Genomic DNA, 18,006 nt, shown 5'->3' with positions numbered 1-18,006 from the left:
CGCCATCTTGGATTCCAAAATGGCGTCAAATATCTATTTTTGACTTCTACTCGTCAAGCCCGATTGATAGATACCCATATTGCATGGTGTAATAGTTCAAACAACCATTTCATGGCCGCCATCTTGGATTATGGTCCGCCATCTTGGATTCCAAAATGGCGTCAAATATCTATTTTTGACTTCTAGTCATCAAGCCCGATCGATAGATACCCATATTGCATGGTATAATAGCTCAAACCACGATTCCATGGCCGCCATCTTGGATTATAGTCCGCCATCTTGGATTCCAAAATGGCGTCAAATATCTATTTTTGACTTCTACTCATCAAGCCCGATTGATAGATACCCATATTGCATGGTATCATAGCTCAAACCACCATTCCATGGCCGCCATCTTGGATTATGGTCCGCCATCTTGGATTCCAAAATGGGGTCAAATATCTATTTTTGACTTCTACTCGTCAAGCCCGATTGATAGATACCCATATTGCATGGTATCATAGCTCAAACCACCATTCCATGGCCGCTATCTTGGATTATGGTCCGCCATCTTGGATTCCAAAATGGCGTCAAATATCTGTTTGCGATTTCTACTCGTCAAGCCCGATTGATAGATACCCATATTGCATGGTATCATTGCTCAAACAACCATTCCATGGCCGCTATCTTGGATTATGGTCCGCCATGTTGGATTTATAGTCCACCATATTGGATTTCAAAATGGCGTCGGATATTCATTTTTGACTTCTACTCGTCAAGCCCGATCGATAGATGCATGGTTGAATAGCTCAAACCACCATTCCATGGCCGCCATCTTGGATTATGGTCCACCATCTTAGATTCCAAAATGGCGTCAAATATCTATTTTTGACTTCTACTCGTCAAGCCCGATTGATAGATACCCATATAGCATGGTATCATAGCTCATACCACCATTCCATGGCCGCCATCTTGGATTATGGTCCGCCATCTTGGATTATGGTCCGCCATCTTGGATTCCAAAATGGCGTCAAATATCCATTTTGACTTCTACTCATCAAGCCCGATCGATAGATACCCATATTGCATGGTATAATTGCTCAAACCACCATTCCATGGTCGCCATCTTGGATTATGGTCCGCCATCTTGGATTCCAAAATGGCGTCAAATATCCATTTTGACTTCTACTCGTCAAGCACGATTGATAGATACCCATATTGCATGGTATAATAGCTCAAACCACGATTCCATGGCAGCTATCTTGGATTATGGTTCGCCATCTTGTATTCCAAAATGGCGTCAAATATCTATTTGTGACTTCTACTCGTCAAGCCCGATTGATAGATACCCATATTTCATGGTATCATAGCTCAAACCACGATTCCATGGCCGCCATCTTGGATTATAGTCCGCCATCTTGGATTCCAAAATGGCGTCAAATATCTATTTTTGACTTCTACTCGTCAAGCCCGATTGATAGATACCCATATTGCATGGTATCATAGCTCAAACCACCATTCCATGGCCGCCATCTTGGATTATGGTCCGCCATCTTGGATTCCAAAATGGCGTCAAATATCTATTTTTGACTTCTACTCTTCAAGCCCGATTGATAGATACCCATATTGCATGGTTGAATAGCTCAAACAACCATTCCATGGCCGCCATCTTGGATTATGGTCCGCCATCTTGGATTCCAAAATGGGGTCAAATATCTAGTTTTGACTTCTACTCGTCAAGCCCGATTGATAGATACCCATATTGCATGGTATCATAGCTCAAACCACCATTCCTGGCCGCCATCTTGGATTATGGTCCGCCATGTTGGATTTATAGTCCACCATATTGGATTTCAAAATGGCGCCGGGTATTCATTTTTGACTTCTACTCATCAAGCCCGATCGATAGATACCCATATTGCATGGTTGAATAGCTCAAACAACCATTCCATGGCCGCCATCTTGGATTATGGTCCGCCATCTTGGATTCCAAAATGGCGTCAAATATCTATTTTTTACTTCTACTCGTCAAGCCCGATTGAAAGATACCCATATTGCATGGTATCATAGCTCAAACCACCATTCCTGGCCGCCATCTTGGATTATGGTCCGCCATGTTGGATTTATAGTCCACCATATTGGATTTCAAAATGGCGCCGGATATTTATTTTTGACTTCTACTCATCAAGCCCGATCGATAGATACCCATATTGCATGGTATCATAGCTCAAACCACCATTCCTGGCCGCCATCTTGGATTATGGTCCGCCATGTTGGATTTATAGTCCACCATATTGGATTTCAAAATGGCGCCGGGTATTCATTTTTGACTTCTACTCATCAAGCCCGATCGATAGATACCCATATTGCATGGTATAATAGCTCAAACCACGATTCCATGGCCGCCATCTTGGATTATAGTCCGCCATCTTGGAACCCGAGCCGCCATCTTGAATTCCAATACCCTTATAACCACCTCCTTAACCTAACAAATGTGTATACTAAATTTGGTTGAAATTGGTTGAGGCACTCCAGAGTTATGCTGGAACATACATACATACATACATACAAACATACAAATTAACATACAAATTAACATACAAATTAACATACAAATTAACATACAAATTAACATACAAACATACATACATTGACTTTTATATATATAGATAGATAGATTACGCGAGGCAATTTTCTCCTGGGGCGCGTATTACCCCAGGTTACCCTATTCAGTATTTTTAAAATATGAGCAGTTCCACAGGGGGTTCTATGAGTATCGTGGCCAAGTCAGCTAGCCTCGAAGTGTGGATTCGAAATCTACACAAGTTTGGAGACACCTATCGTTAAACGAAAAACTCTCTACTGGGCCAGTGGATGTTTTGTGTGCCGTCCGTTTTCTAGCGTTAGTAATGCACACGCACAGTCTATGCAGTTTCTGGATGAAGACGGCGTGAGATGTGTTTCCAATAGATCCGTCCCCTGACAATTGTTTACGCCAGAAAAAAACGAAAAATTGTGTAATGCGAATCAAAAGAAGTATACAGAATATCAAAGAAATGTATGCAGAACTCATCAGAAAAAGAATCACGATTTCTGAGGATCAGTACAAACTAAGTGAAATTTTGGATGACATGCTGAAACAGCGTGCATGTTATTTCAGTAAAAAACTTTACTGGAAATCGATTTTAGTTGTTGTAATATATTCTCTAGAAAATATCAATGATTTTAACACAATGTCGCCATGAAATTTCTGCCGCTATGGACTTTTCAGGCTTTCCAAGTACAATTCTCTCAAGAAGTCCCGATACGAAATTCAAACCCGTCGTTTTCCCCAGAATCCAAAAATATTTAAGATTTTACATCAAAAATAACAATTGATTCTTATTTTAAAAGTCCTTTCATTACATTATAGGGAATTTTCCTAAATTCACCTAAATTTCGTCAAAATACTTCTTCCAGAGTCGAACTTTGATAGAATGTATCTTCAACGATTTCTTTTTGGGATTTGCAAACATATTTTTCCAGAGATATTTCTTGGGAGTGCTCTGAGGTTTTCTTAGCGCATCGTTTCCCATGCTTGAGTCTCGCGTTTTCCCAGTTGGTGATCATCTCGCTTTTCGTAGAACGATCAATACTGCATGTACATGGTTGAAGAGTCACACTCCGGAGCATGCTCAGAACATTTATTAATAATCTTCTATTTTATCCTATATCCTATCACTTCTACTAAAAGTTTCTGTCAGAAATCTGGTATGAAGACAGGAGAAATATTTGAAATTTTCACAAGAATTACAAAGAACTGTTATCAATTATTTCCAAAAGTACCCTTCATGCGTACACAGCATAGCTATTCAGCAATTACGTTGATTTGATGCTGGTCTAAGACATAGCGCATACTCGAGATATTTTTAGTAACTTTAGATTTGCAAGATTTTCCAACGATGGAAATTTTGTACTATATATTTATTTACGAAATTTATGTGCAATTTCGCGGAATTCCGTTTTATTTCGTTAGAATGTATTTTTTGGAGGCGAAATTTTTAAAATTTGACGAAACGAAACGAAATTTAAAATAATAAATTTCGCCTAGTTGAGTTCCGTGGAATTCCGCGGAATTTCGTTTCGAGGTGTCATTGGCGAAACAATTCGGTATACCGCATACCCTTACCAACAACGATACAATCTGCAGAAACCACAACACCAGCAGCAATCATCAGCTCCCGAGGACCCAATCGACCGACAACAACACCACCCGCCACAACAACGATCTCCAACCCATAGAACCACGTCTCCAGTATAGATGCATCCCGTACATCCTACTCCTGAGTCCAGCGATAGCAAATATCCTCAAAGTCGACTTTCCACAAGTTAAAATATCGTACAAAACCCTAAAAACTACCAAAAACATCTTAAGACCATGATCTTGTACCGACTTTTTGAACCCTCTAAGCAGAATACCCTCTATGAATGAGTGTAATCAGTTTCGTACCTTTTAATTCCGCCCTATGTGGCTTATCCTTTGACAGATACGCGTATTTCGACTACCACTTGTAATCTTCCTCAGTGTCAGTTCCACTGAGTGGATAACTGACACTGAGGAAGATTACAAGTGGTAGTCGAAATACGCGTATCTGTCAAAGGATAAGCAACATAGGGCGGAATTAAAAGGTACGAAACTGATTACACTCATTCATATCTTAAGACCAGTCAAAGATCCAGTTGATACTCTCGACCAATGTAATGTTATTTACAGTTTATCCTGTACAAACTGCCAAAAAACTTATATTGGTATGACGAGAAATCATCTAAAACACGTATTAGTGGCCACAGAAACAACATCAACGAATACACAAAACTAATCCAAAATAACAACACAAACATAGTAGAAGATCTGACCAATCTCATAGCAAAAACTGCCCTGATGAAACACATCATTGAAGAAAATCATACATTTAACCTAACACAACCCAAAATTCTCGATAAAGCCAATAGAGTATCTGCACTTCCACTACTGGAAATGTGCCATTTAGCTCACAACACCAACACTGTCAACCACCGCACCGATGTACAAGGTCTCAGTACAACGTATGCGGGACTGTTTCACACCATAAAAAAATTCAATACCAAAAAACAACCCACGATTAATACACACCCATCTAACTTATCGCCTACGATACATCACGATCAGTTGGCTCACGATGTCGATTGTGACCCACAAATATCGATGATGGCCACTACACCCTGATGATGTTGCATCCATTTTGAAACGGTCGTTGCAGTGTTGTGTGACAGTGTAGCAAAAGAAGATTTCCCAGAATTATTATATATTAGCACACAGTAAGTTAGGAAATACTACAAATATTGTAAAATAACACTACCCATCACTACAGGCAGGCATGAAAACTCTAGCTCTCCTCCCATGGTCAAATCAGGAGAAATATTTCATGACAGTAGACGGTAGACAATAGTGAGTCCAAAAATCAATGTTCTATGTTTTATGTTCTATGTTAAATGTTAATATATGTTTTTAGCAATCCCTGAAGAAGGCCACAACAAAAAGGCCGAAACGTCGGAACAGTATACAATACTCGTCTTGACTTAATGACTGAGAAAGCCAATCCTAAAAAGTCGATCAATATCCAGTCGAAATCGCCATAATATTTTTCTTTTACGGTTCTTTCAGTCTACAGGGGATGGCCATAATGTTTGGGATAGGCAACTTTTTTTCTCCCAAAAAAAATTCAACATGTTGTAACTTTTCGTAGAGTGCATCAAAAAATCTCAAATTTTGGCTGTTTGTCAACCTATTATATGTGCATCATTGGTACAAATTTGGGCTCGATTGGTTAATAAAATTAAAAAGGGCCCATATAGCCGAGGCGGTAAACGCACGGGTATTCAGCATGACCATGCTGAGGGTGACGGGTTCGATTCCCGGTCGGTCTATGATCTTTTCGTAAAGGAAATTTTCTTGACTTCCTTGGGCATAGAGTATCTTCGTGCCTGCCACACGATATACACATGCAAAATGGTCATTGGCAGAGGAAGCTCTCAGTTAATAACTGTGGAAGTGCTCATAGAACACTAAGCTGAGAAGCAGGCTTTGTCCCAGTGAGGACGTTACGCCAAGAAGAGGAGAGGAGAGGCTTCTTAATAAGTCCGATTACGGGCCCGTTTCTGCCCACTGTGCAACGGATAGAACATAATCAATAGACCTAAAAACAGTAACTATTTTTCCCAATCGATGAGTATGAAAAATGCATTTCCAACTAATAGCGCTGTTTGACGACGGCAATGGATCTTAAAGGATAAGGAATCTTCTTCAATAACGAGCAGAACAGTTTCAACAGCTAGATATGAAAAAGTACGACGAACAAAGTGCATCACACCCCGTCTGAGGCCCATTGGAAATGTTTAGAAAAAAAAATATTAATTAAATGAACGAAGCCGAGTTTTTTGGATACAGTGCCGTAGCCTGAAATTTACTCTGGGAGGGATTGTCGACGTTCAATAATGGTTTTTTTTTATTCGACACTCACATTTTGTAAACAATAATGTCATGTACATTCAATTTGAGACGTTGCTGAAAAATATCGGCGCAGCCGAAATTTTTTTTTCTTCTGAAGGCGTTTTATACTGAAACTTTGTTCCTCTAATTGTGGCCACCCCCAAGGCGGCATACAAAATTACAAATTGGTATAATTTGCACAAAATAGAATAAAAATTTAATTATTGTTTTGGTAACATCGCGGCCCCCTGGACTGGCTTCACGGCCCCCCAGGGGGCCGCGGACCACCGGTTGGGATACTAAGGATACGGGCATTTCCACAAAAGATCAAAATACTTGTCGCAGTGGCTCATTCGAACAAAAAAAAAATTCTGTCACGTGTCGTTGCCGGTGTGCATGGAAATTTATGGAGGAACGTGGCATGATTTACAATACAGATAACTTTTGAAAGAAAAAAAACGGGTTTTTTGATGTTGTGTATAAATGTTCCAGGTTTTAATTGGTGCAAAATATTTGAAAATCGAAAAATTACAGAGTTATGGCGAAACAGGCTGCTAACGAGGCCTAAATCTCTAATTTTCAAGGGAACTTGCCGACATTCTGCTACCTGATACCAATTTTGGCAACTGATTAAAACTTCGTAGATAGAAGGTTTAAATTATCGGTTATTCATATACTATTGTACAGTCCAAGCGTTTGATTTGCCTCACAATCTGTGACGAATAATTTCGATACGAGATATTTATTCATTATCAACAGCAATTACAATTACCCGTCAAAGGTGAATCTCTCCGGACGAACACCCAAGAAGACGATCACGTCGTCACCTGCCATTAAACGTTCTCCTAGGTGGCATGAAAGGAGTGAGCATCATCCAATCGACTTCTTCTTTGAATAAAGGGCGGCTGCTGGGGTAGACGGGGGGATCGGTTGTTTCAATCGCGACACAATCGCTACCCGTTCGCGTTGAGCGAGCATCCATTAATCATCGCTGTGGTAGGTGTTATAATCGAGCCAAGAAAAATCTCTTCCTTTCTTCCCGAGATGGGATAGATGCACCGTAACATCAGTGAACCTTTGGAAAGAAGATGGCATACACGCGCTCGCGTCGCGTCGTCCGTCAACGACTTTTCTTCTCTAATGACCTCCGGGTTTCTCATCACCGTCTGTAGTGCAGTGTGTGCGTTCGCTGAGCATCGCACGCGGTGTGGTCAAAACTGATGGCCTTTTATTCACGGATATCAATCACTCCAAGCTTGCTCGATAGTGATCCACGGCCGGCTGAATGGTTGATGGTTGAAGTCCACCAATGTGCAGCATCCTGGGCGGGTGCCTTATGTTGAGTTCTTTGTAGCTGACGACCGATTAACTTCAAAGTAGCGGCCGCTCGAAAGAAGAATTTTATGGTAGTATCCGACAAGTTTCGAGTAGACTGCGTATACCGAGTTGAAATCAATGATGAATGATGTATTGGGATGTAATATTAGATCTGGAGATTTTCGTAGCTGTTCAGGAAGACGTGATTTTTTCGTGAAGAATGTTTCATAGAGTATACTGATACAGTCTCAAGATATATGAATGCAAATTTGGTATAAACGCTCTCAGTTATTAACTGTGCAAGTTGTCATGGAACAGCTTTAGAGCATTTCCAGTCCAAAACACGACAAATTAGCTATTTTGAATAAAATATAACCAACCCCAGTAGAATGTTGCGGTCAATATGACCCAAACATGCACGCTGAACGTGCACTACACCATCGTGGGTAGGGTTAACAAGGTCCAATTCTTCTTCTAATTATTTTTGGAATCCCTAAATTTACTGCAACTTTAGTATGGCCACGGTGTACAACATTTCCAAGGTGATACATTCCGGAAATCTGACAGTTTTTTAATGACGTAATTCAAATCGTTCAAAGGCATGAACAAAATGATCTAGTACTCCACACCCATTTGAACAACGTGAAAAGACGATAAGAACGACGTCACATGTTTACGTCCAAAATTGTTGTTTACATATGTAACTAGCCTGCCTTGTGAAATTGTATGCCATGAGTATGGCTAAATATAGGAAAAATATGGATAGTTCATTGAAACTTGTGCGTAAAATCTATCTTCGATATAACAATCCCTAAAATTGTTCTTTTTTGCAAACAATTATAAAAAAATCGAAGGGTTGGGTTTTTGGAAATTTTTGATTATATGACATCTAACATAAATCCTCAAAGCATTACTTTCAGAGAATTTTTTTCTAAAAGTCCTCAAACATCTTCGAAGACATAATTTCAATCCAACAAACCGTTTTACACCGTGACCCGTGGCGTAGTGGCACGTTCACTTCATAAGCGGATGGTCAAGGGTTCGATCCCAGCCCCGGCACTTAAAATTTTTCGTTAGTTGCTCTTCCCCCAACGAGCGGCTGTCACCTTGACCCTCTTCTGAGCATATGCTCTAACGCAGGGGTTTTCAGTGCACTTTTTGGAAATAAATATTTTCGCGGTACACCTGGCCATTAAGATCGAAGAATACAATTTGCAATTTGTAAAAGAAGCTCTCGTATTTTTTAAAGCGATTCTCAGGGGCATACGCTCGTCCTTGAAATATTTTTTCCCGCACAGATGTTATTATGGTACTGACTTATATTTTGTTTTCATTGTTTGACGGAGCTTCGCTCGTAAAATGTCATCTTTCTGGGGATGTTCTGGAAATTTTCGGGTGAGATCCTGTGCTCACCCATATTGAATTTCTTGCAACAATTCTGATAAGTTTTAGGTGGATTCCTAACAAGAACCTCGACAAACTCTTGTGTCGACCTCTGTATGATTATTTTTGCGATTTTTCCAAAATACTTTTGCTGGATTTCTGGAAAAAATCTATGCCAAAAAACCCTGCCAGATCCTGGGAAGCTTTACTTTCAGAACTTTAGCATATTTCTTGCAAGATATGTGGTAAATTGCTTCTAGGTTTTCTGGTCAACTCATGAGATCGAAAGAAGACTCCATTAAAATCATCAACATTTTTAAAGATTCCTAGAAAACTAGTTTCTAAATCATTGATTGATCTCTGCTTTGACTCTACGCAACTAATTGAATTACTTCCACAAGCTGGATTTCTTTCGAAATTTTAGCAAAATTTGTGACGATAAATTCCTTGTAGGATGTTTGGTGCTATGGATATCCACAGCAAATTCTTGAGAAAAGTGTTATGATATACATTTACATTTGAGTGTAATTAAAATTTTATATTTATCTATTGCAAGTGATGTGAAGGCAGAACTTTTGAACTGCCGCGGTGCACTTGTCATGTCTTCATGGTGCACGATTTAAAAACCCCTGCTCTAACGGACCCGAAAACTTGGATATCGGCCAACTGCAATTCATAATGCATAGCAACTCATAATTTCGCAAGTGATTCCGTAGTTGAAAATTGATAAAGGGGGGGGGGGGGGGGTTTGTTGAATTCCAGAATTTCTGTTCCTTACGGAACCTACGTAGGTTTCCGTAGAAAAACCGGGTTTTCCATTGTTTTTTCTACAGATCCGTAGATTCGTAGAAGGGACTCAATTTCGTAGATCTACGGAAATTTTCGTAGATCTGGGATCGCTGCGGAACAAGAACTACACATCCTCGTGCTCATCATTCTACCATGGACAGAGTAGAAAAGTGGCAGCATTGCAAATGCAATCAATCATTTCGATATAGTAGAATTAGAATAAAATACATGTAGGCGTTGTACAAATTGTAAGTGCAGCTGCCAATTGGAAACGCTCACGTAGTGCCCTAGTTCTGTGGATGCTATCGACTGTTGATTCTTGGACTTGAGGGTTTCTTTCGGCCTTGCAGTCTGCGATGTGCATTTAAAACGACATATGGTCTCTACGTCCGACGTTTTTCCTAACCCTTGAAAAAGATGGCATAAACCATCGAAACGTCGGGCGTAGCGAACATATGTCGTTTTAATTGTACACCGCAGACTGCAACGCAGTGCCCTAGTGGACAAAAGAGCTGTAAATTAGGTTAAATGGTTGAATAACAAAAAAAATATGAATATTGAATAACGAAAAAAAACCTTTTCAAGTTATAATTTTCTGCCTTTCAAAAGTTAGGTGAATAAAATGCAAAACGAATAACATGAAAAATATTTCCAGATGAGCAAAATTTCATTTGAATTGAAGAAGGTTGCGTCTACGTGATGCGTGGAAATGCTCTTTACTCTATTTTGAGACGTAATGGATAGAATCAGAAGTAGAAGAAGATATGTACAGGTCGGACTCGATCATCTGGAGTCAGATCCTGTAGCTTCCCAAATTTACATTTGGCAAACGGAATGCTGTAGAAAGCTGAAATTTTGACTGAATGTTAATCTAAGTTGACCTAACAAAATGTCAAAATTTCAGCGTCATACAACATGCCGTTCCCAAGATACACGTTTGGGAAGCTTCAGAACCTGACTCCGGATAATCGAGTCAAACCTGTATATGAAGAAAAGGATAAAGAAAGACAAGAAAATAAAGGAAGAACATAAGAAGATGATGAAGAAGAAGAAACAATAAGTAGAATAATCAGAAGAAAGAGAAGTAGAACAAGAAGAAGAACAAGAAGGATGAGAAGAAATAAAAAGTGGAATAAGTAGAAGAAAGAGAAGAAGAAAAGGAGGGAGAAGAATCAGAAGAAAGAAATTATGAATTTTGTTGAGCCGCATATTTCAGAAAAAATCGCTAATTGTTAATCGGAATCTCTGCGCAGTGGTGCTGCTAGGAAGGTTTTGCTTTGCTTTGGAAGCAAGAATAGTTGTCCTTGGACAATTTTGTCCTGCCAACTAGTGTTTTCATAAGTTATTCTTATGGCATGACATAAGAAAGTCTTATGAAAATGAGTTTTCATAAAATTTTCCTCGTGGCTTTCATATAGTTGAATTGAGCTTGAGCTTGTTTGACCGCCCGTAGATGCTACTCCAGTGTTGCCAGACAGCTACACTCACACAAGGAATCAATGAGATATCTGCCGGGGACTAGCAGGCATCTTCAGTGAGTGAGCGTTGGTGATCTATTTTTAGGCGACAATGGCGCCTGCCACGTCAGGTTGCTGGTCAATGTGGGGAAGGGTAAGGAAGTCATGTTTGGAATTGTTTGTATCCACGTCTGACCGAATATACCTATGCGTTAGAACAAATTCATGCGGATGTCGGAGTGTTGGTGGGACTTGGTTGGCAGAAGGTTCACACTTGGTGCGTGGATACCAGGGTAAGGTGATAGAATTGTGTGTGTGTTTTTTATTATTCTGAAGATGTGCGACACAGTTCACTTGATTGCATAACTTGTAGGCGTTATCTAATAGGATTTAGACACTGCGCTGGGAAAGTTTGAAAGGAAGCGAAACGGCATTTTCAACCCGTTTCTGTTCTAGCGATAACTATGAACATGTAGAGAGGAAGGGGGCAATTCTCGCTGAGACCGGCCCACTATTTACACCTTGTCTTCAAAAATGTTTAAGGTGCCGATTTTCTGAAAGCCCTCGCTAAAAAGTAAGAAAAATGCATTTGGTTACTCAAATTGATGGACCCCTCGTTAGTTTGAGCCACAACAATTTTTGCAGACCCCTCGATTTTGGTCAAATGGTGGGTCACTTAAACCGTTATAACTCGAAAGTTTCTCCAAATACCACCTCAAAACGAATTGTTGTTGTAAAGAGGAAAGATAGAGCTTATATTTACAATAATAAAAAGTTGGGTCGGCCATATTGATTTTTGCCGCCATCTTGGATTTTTATACCAAAACATTTTTTTTTCACCCTGAGGGCAACCACCGATTTTCAAAATTTTTGCATCAATTGGAAGCTGAGACATTTATACATGACATATAAAAAAATTAGAGATGTCTTTTTCTTCTTTCAAAAGTTATCTGCCGTTTTGTAAATCATGCCACTTTTGCGCACTGTGCCCGGTGCCGGCCGTTTACATAAATGCAACGTTTTTTCGCAGTGTTTACGAACACGAATTTAAATTCTGGGTCCACTAATGGAAAGCTGAAGGTTTAAGCTTTTCAAAACACTATAAAAGTTATGAAAACTATGTCCGCATCATTGAGAAACAGTCAAAAACGGAAACGAACCTCCGATTTAGCCAATTTTTCCGGCACGCGTCTTTGTGTATACATGCAGGCGTAAACTCGGATGCTGTTGCATGTCGTTGCCGGAGCGCATGGAAATGTATGGAGAAAACGTGGCTTAATTTACAAAACTGCAGATAACTTTTGATAGGAAAAAAAGACATCTCTAATTTTTTGATATGTTATGTATAAATGCCTCAGCTTTCAATTGATGCTAAAAATTTGAAAATCGGTGGTTGCCCTCATGGTGAAAATAATGTTTTGGTATAAAAATCCAAGATGGCGGCAAAAATCAATATGGCCGACCCAACTTTTTATTATTGTAAATATAAGCTCTATCTTTCCTCTTTTCAACAACAATTCGTTTTGAGGTGGTTTTTGGAGAAACTTTCGAGTTATAACGGTTTAAGTGACCCACCATTTGACAAAAATCGAGGGGTCTGCAAAAATGGTTGTGGCTCCAACTAACGGGGGGTTCATCAATTTGAGTAGCCAAATGCATTTTTCTTACTTTTTTAGCAAGGGCTTTCAGAAAATCGGCACCTTAAACATTTTTGAAGACAAGGTGTAAATAGTGGGCCGGTCTCAGCGAGAATTACCCAAGGAGAAAGTATATAGAAAGATGCAAAGTAGGAGGAAAGGGTCGGGCCAGGGATTGAACCCAGGACCTTCTGCATATGAATCAGAAGCGATAGCCACTAGACGGCCAAACCCGTCTTCATGGCTTTCATATAGTTGAATTATAGGCCCATATAGCCGAGGCGGTAAACGCACGGGTATTCAGCATGACCATGCTGAGGGTGACGGGTTCGATTCCCGGTCGGTCCAGGATCTTTTCGTAAAGGAAATTTCCTTGACTTCCTTGGGCATAGAGTATCTTCGTGCCTGCCACACGATATACACATGCAAAATGGTCATTGGCAGAGGAAGCTCTCAGTTAATAACTGTGGAAGTGCCTATAGAACACTAAGCTGAGAAGCAGGCTTTGTCCCAATGAGGACGTTACGCCAAGAAGAAGAAGAAGATAGTTGAATTATGTCAAAAATCTTATGAATTTCCTAAGGTTTTTTAGTTGCGTGAGGGTTACTCACATCCATTGTCATCACCACGAACTCGTTACAAGCGACCGTTGAAGATGGACCACCTCTGCACTAACTAAGCTATTGCTACAGGATTATCGTCTCGTGACCGGCCGCGCGCGGTTCGCCGTAACATTCAATGATGATTAATGATCCGTTGAAATGGCAGCATCAACAGACCTACCAAACGATCGCGATGATCGCGAGACAGCCATAAATAAAATTTGATGGTGGCTCTATTATGATGCACATTGACTGCGGGAAAGTGCAGCTTTCCTCGTGGGATTTCCTACACATAGTTGTGGGGCTACCTTTATGGACCTACCGGGAAAGGTTGGTTGGATCGGAAATTGGTGCCTTTTAGTGGGTGATAAAGTTTACGATCCAGTGAGTGGACAATAAATCTACGATCGACGATGGGGTTCACTGGGTCATACCGATCAATATACTCGGTTGGATGAAGCAATTTGTGTTGAAGCGTGGCGATTTATCGACTGGGTTTTTTCTGCTCTTGTTCATCTTTTTCTTCTTATTGACGTAACGTACCAACTGAAGCAAAGTCTACCTTTCAGCTCAGTGGTGCACTGGTGGGTAAAATAACCCAAAATATAAAATCATTTCTGAATGTGATTTGATCATTACTGTAGATGAACGGTGTCAAGATATGTTTTCCTAAAGCATGCTTCTAGAAGCCAGACAAGCAAACCCACGGATATTCTTTTGATTTCCCATTCAAAACAACATGCATGCGCTTCGCTTCAACCGCCCTTCTTATCACTTTCTTCGAAGCAACGACGGGTGGCGGCTCATTTTCACACCGACTGGGATTCAATTGAAATTTTCTAATTGTCTAAAATGTATGTTTGCTTAATATTTTTCTAGGTAATAAACTATTTCAGTAAAATATGCATAGCATACATTAAGATTACACAGATTTGACGGTTGTTACACTCTTTCATTGAGTTATAACCGAGAAATTCATTCGATGTCGAACGAGCGTGCGTGAGCTTGTGAGTGCGAAACAAAGTGGCATCTGCGACGACGCAGCAGCGTCGGTTCATCGGTGACGATGACAGTCGGGCTGAGCGACGACGACGACGCCTTGTTTCCATTGACGATTGAAAACATTGTGTACAAACTTCGCCTGAAAATTTCAATTGAAATTGAAAATGTAGGGCCCTGGTTTTAGCAAAAAGTATCAATCATATGTTGTTTAGTTGCTATCAACGTTTTGAATGCGCTACAAATGAGACTATTTATTATTCAAAACGACGAAAGTTCAAAAAGGCATCTTTCCTCACATTTCATTTATTTAGTTAACATCAAATTCATGATAATACTGAATCAACAATTTGCCGACATAATACTCGGTTTGCAGCTGCAGCTCTCCAACATCGGTCACGCCCAACACTCGCCAGATAACGCTCCACCTGGTCCGCCCATCGTGCTCTCTGCGCTCCACGCCTTCTTGTACCAACCGGATGGTTAGCAAACACCAACTTTGCAGGGTTGTTGTCCGGTATTCTTGCAACATGCCCTGCCCATCGTATCCTTCCGGCTTTAGCCACTTTCTGGATGCTGGGTTCGCCGTAAAGTGCAGCGAGCTCGTGGTTCATCCTTCTCCGTCACACACCGTTCTCCTGCACGCCGCCAAAGATCGTCCTTAGCACCCGTCGCTCGAAAACTCCGAGTGCTAGCAGGTCCTCTTCGAGCATCGTCAATGTCTCGTGTCCGTAGAGAACCACCGGTCTTATTAACGTCTTGTACATATGGTACATTTGATGCGGGGGTGAATCTTTTTTGACCGCAGTTTCTTCTGGAGCCCATAGTAGGCACGACTTCCACTGATGATGCGCCTTCGTATTTCTCTCACGTTATTGTCAGCCGTTAGCAAGGAACCGAGGTAGACGAATTCTTCTACCACCTCGAAAGTATCCCCGTCTATCGTAATATTGCTGCCAAGGCTTGTCCTGTCTCGCTCAGTCCCACCTACCAGCATGTACTTTGTCTTAGCCGCATTCACCACCAGTCCGACCTTTGCTGCTTCACGTTTCAGGCGGGTGTACTGTTTTGCCACCGTTCCAAATGTTCTAGCAATAATATCCATGTCATCCGCAAAACAGACAAATTGGCTGGATTTTGTGAAGATCGTACCCCGGCTGTTGAGCCCGGCTCGTCGCATAACACCTTCCAGGGCGATGTTGAATAGTAGGCAGGAAAGTCCATCACCTTGTCGTAGTCCCCGTCGAGATTCAAATGAACTGGATAGTTCACCCGAAATCCTTACGCTATTCTGCACACCGTCCATCGTGGGAATTGAGCTGACGGTTCTCGATGAGAATCGACCAGCGCAGGAAACCGATACACTGTGCGTCCGACGTGGTCGGACGTTGACCGAAGAAAGAGGAAGAGTCACGGCTTGCTATGATCTCGTCAGCAGTTGTCACTCGATAGCGTAGGCGTTACCTCGTATGGTCAATGTGCGTGCGTTATCAATTGTCTGTTGACATCCCTCAATATTAATTGAGGGATAAGACTCTCAACACACTGAGAGATGCTCATTGTTCGATATAAACCCCACATTCCCCTTTTTCCCTCAACAAAAAGAGAAAAAAAAATCTCTTACCAAGGGATTTAACAAATGTAGGGCATTACTGTCTTTTTCACTGAAAATTTGCATTACTTCGCTGAATTTCATGACGTATAATTCAACCGAAGGCTTACGCGATACAGCACATTACTAAATTCCACACCAACACAGCAAGTTTTCTCATAATACAATAACTTATAACACATAGCAAATACTCTATTTGCAATCTACTCACACAACTAGCGGACAGCCGCCATAAAATATCAGAGTAGCCAACGGTCTGGTGACCACCACTGTCAAAATTATTTTCTTGTCAAAGGATCTGCCGTCGTCGTGGAAACCCACAGATGGCAATAAATCACCAATTCCATAATACATCCAACTGCATGACTATTGATAGACATATGCTTATGTTACAAGTTCATAATATAGTATGCACTCGATTATTCGCATCTTACTAACAGAGCGATGGCAAATGGTGTCACTGCTGTATCGTTCAGTCCACATTCGGTTTCAAAAATGACTAATTGGCTAATTTTCTCTCGTGCACAAGTATTTCAGGAACTTTATTCCCGGAAAATAAAAATAAACTTTCAGTATGGTCAGAGTGCACTCTCAAACTGTTTTGGGAATCGAGCACGATCTATGGTCTACATTTTAAAGAATACTAGCTGTCCCCGGCAAAATTTGTCTTGCCTACTGCGTTTTTTGACGTTTCAAGTCGCTAGCCAAGCCCAATTCCCCGTTCAAAATGTATGGAAACCCGATTTTCAAAAACTCTCAATTTTCCCATGTTTTTTTGCTTCATAAACCTTCCTTGGGTGAAAACTAACAGAACAAAACTTAGACGATTCAAATCGGACCATCCGTTCGAAAGTTATGCGCGGTCCCACGTATGCCACTGCTTTTTTATATATATAGATATCTTCCATTCATCTAAATTTGTCCTTTTGCGTCTTCATTTCAACCCAAAATTTTCTCACTAATTTCTTCGAAGTGTCGTCCTGCTTTGCAAAATGAACACCTATCATTTTGACGGCGCGTCCAGCGATTCTACCGACCTACCAACGGCCTTCGAGGCAACATGTGTGATTATAGCGATCTTCGTTGTCCAACTTCCGATTCTTCGAGAATTATCTTTTCATAATAAGACGTTCTTCGAGACGCGTCCCTCAGTCTCTATTTTGACTTACCAAATCATTCCGACAGCCATCGCGTCCCTTTTTCCCTTTCCTCGAAACTTTTTTGGATTTCTTGACGGCCTTAGAGACGCGTCCTTTTTTCCTTTTTTCGGCACTTTCAAGGCTCGCCTTTGCTTCCAATTCACGACGGCCTTCGAGGCGCGTCTCTCTGTTCCATTTCAAGACGGCCTTCGAGGCGTGTCCTCTTTTCCATTTCATGACGGCCTTCCAGGCGCGTTTCTTTTTTTTCATTTCCCGATGATCTTCGAGACGCTCTTTCACTCTTTCGTCGACGGCCTTCGAGGCTCGTTTTTTTTCACACCTCGACGGCCTTCCAAGCGCGTCCCTCTTTGCATTTTCCAACGGCCTTCGAGGCGCGTCACTCTTTTCCTTTTCTAGACGGCCTTCGAGGCGCGTCTTTTCCATTGCTCGACGGCCTTCGAGGCCCGCCCTTTTTTCCGACGGCCTTCGAGGCGCGTCTTTTCCATTGCTCGACGGCCTTCGAGGCCCGCCCTTTTTTCCGACGGCCTTCGAGGCGCGTCTTTCTTTTGAGTTCCTCGACGGCC

This window comes from Aedes albopictus, chromosome 2 (assembly GCF_035046485.1).
Source record: "Aedes albopictus strain Foshan chromosome 2, AalbF5, whole genome shotgun sequence".
Taxonomy (NCBI): domain Eukaryota; kingdom Metazoa; phylum Arthropoda; class Insecta; order Diptera; family Culicidae; genus Aedes; species Aedes albopictus.
This window is presented reverse-complemented; position numbering follows the sequence as displayed.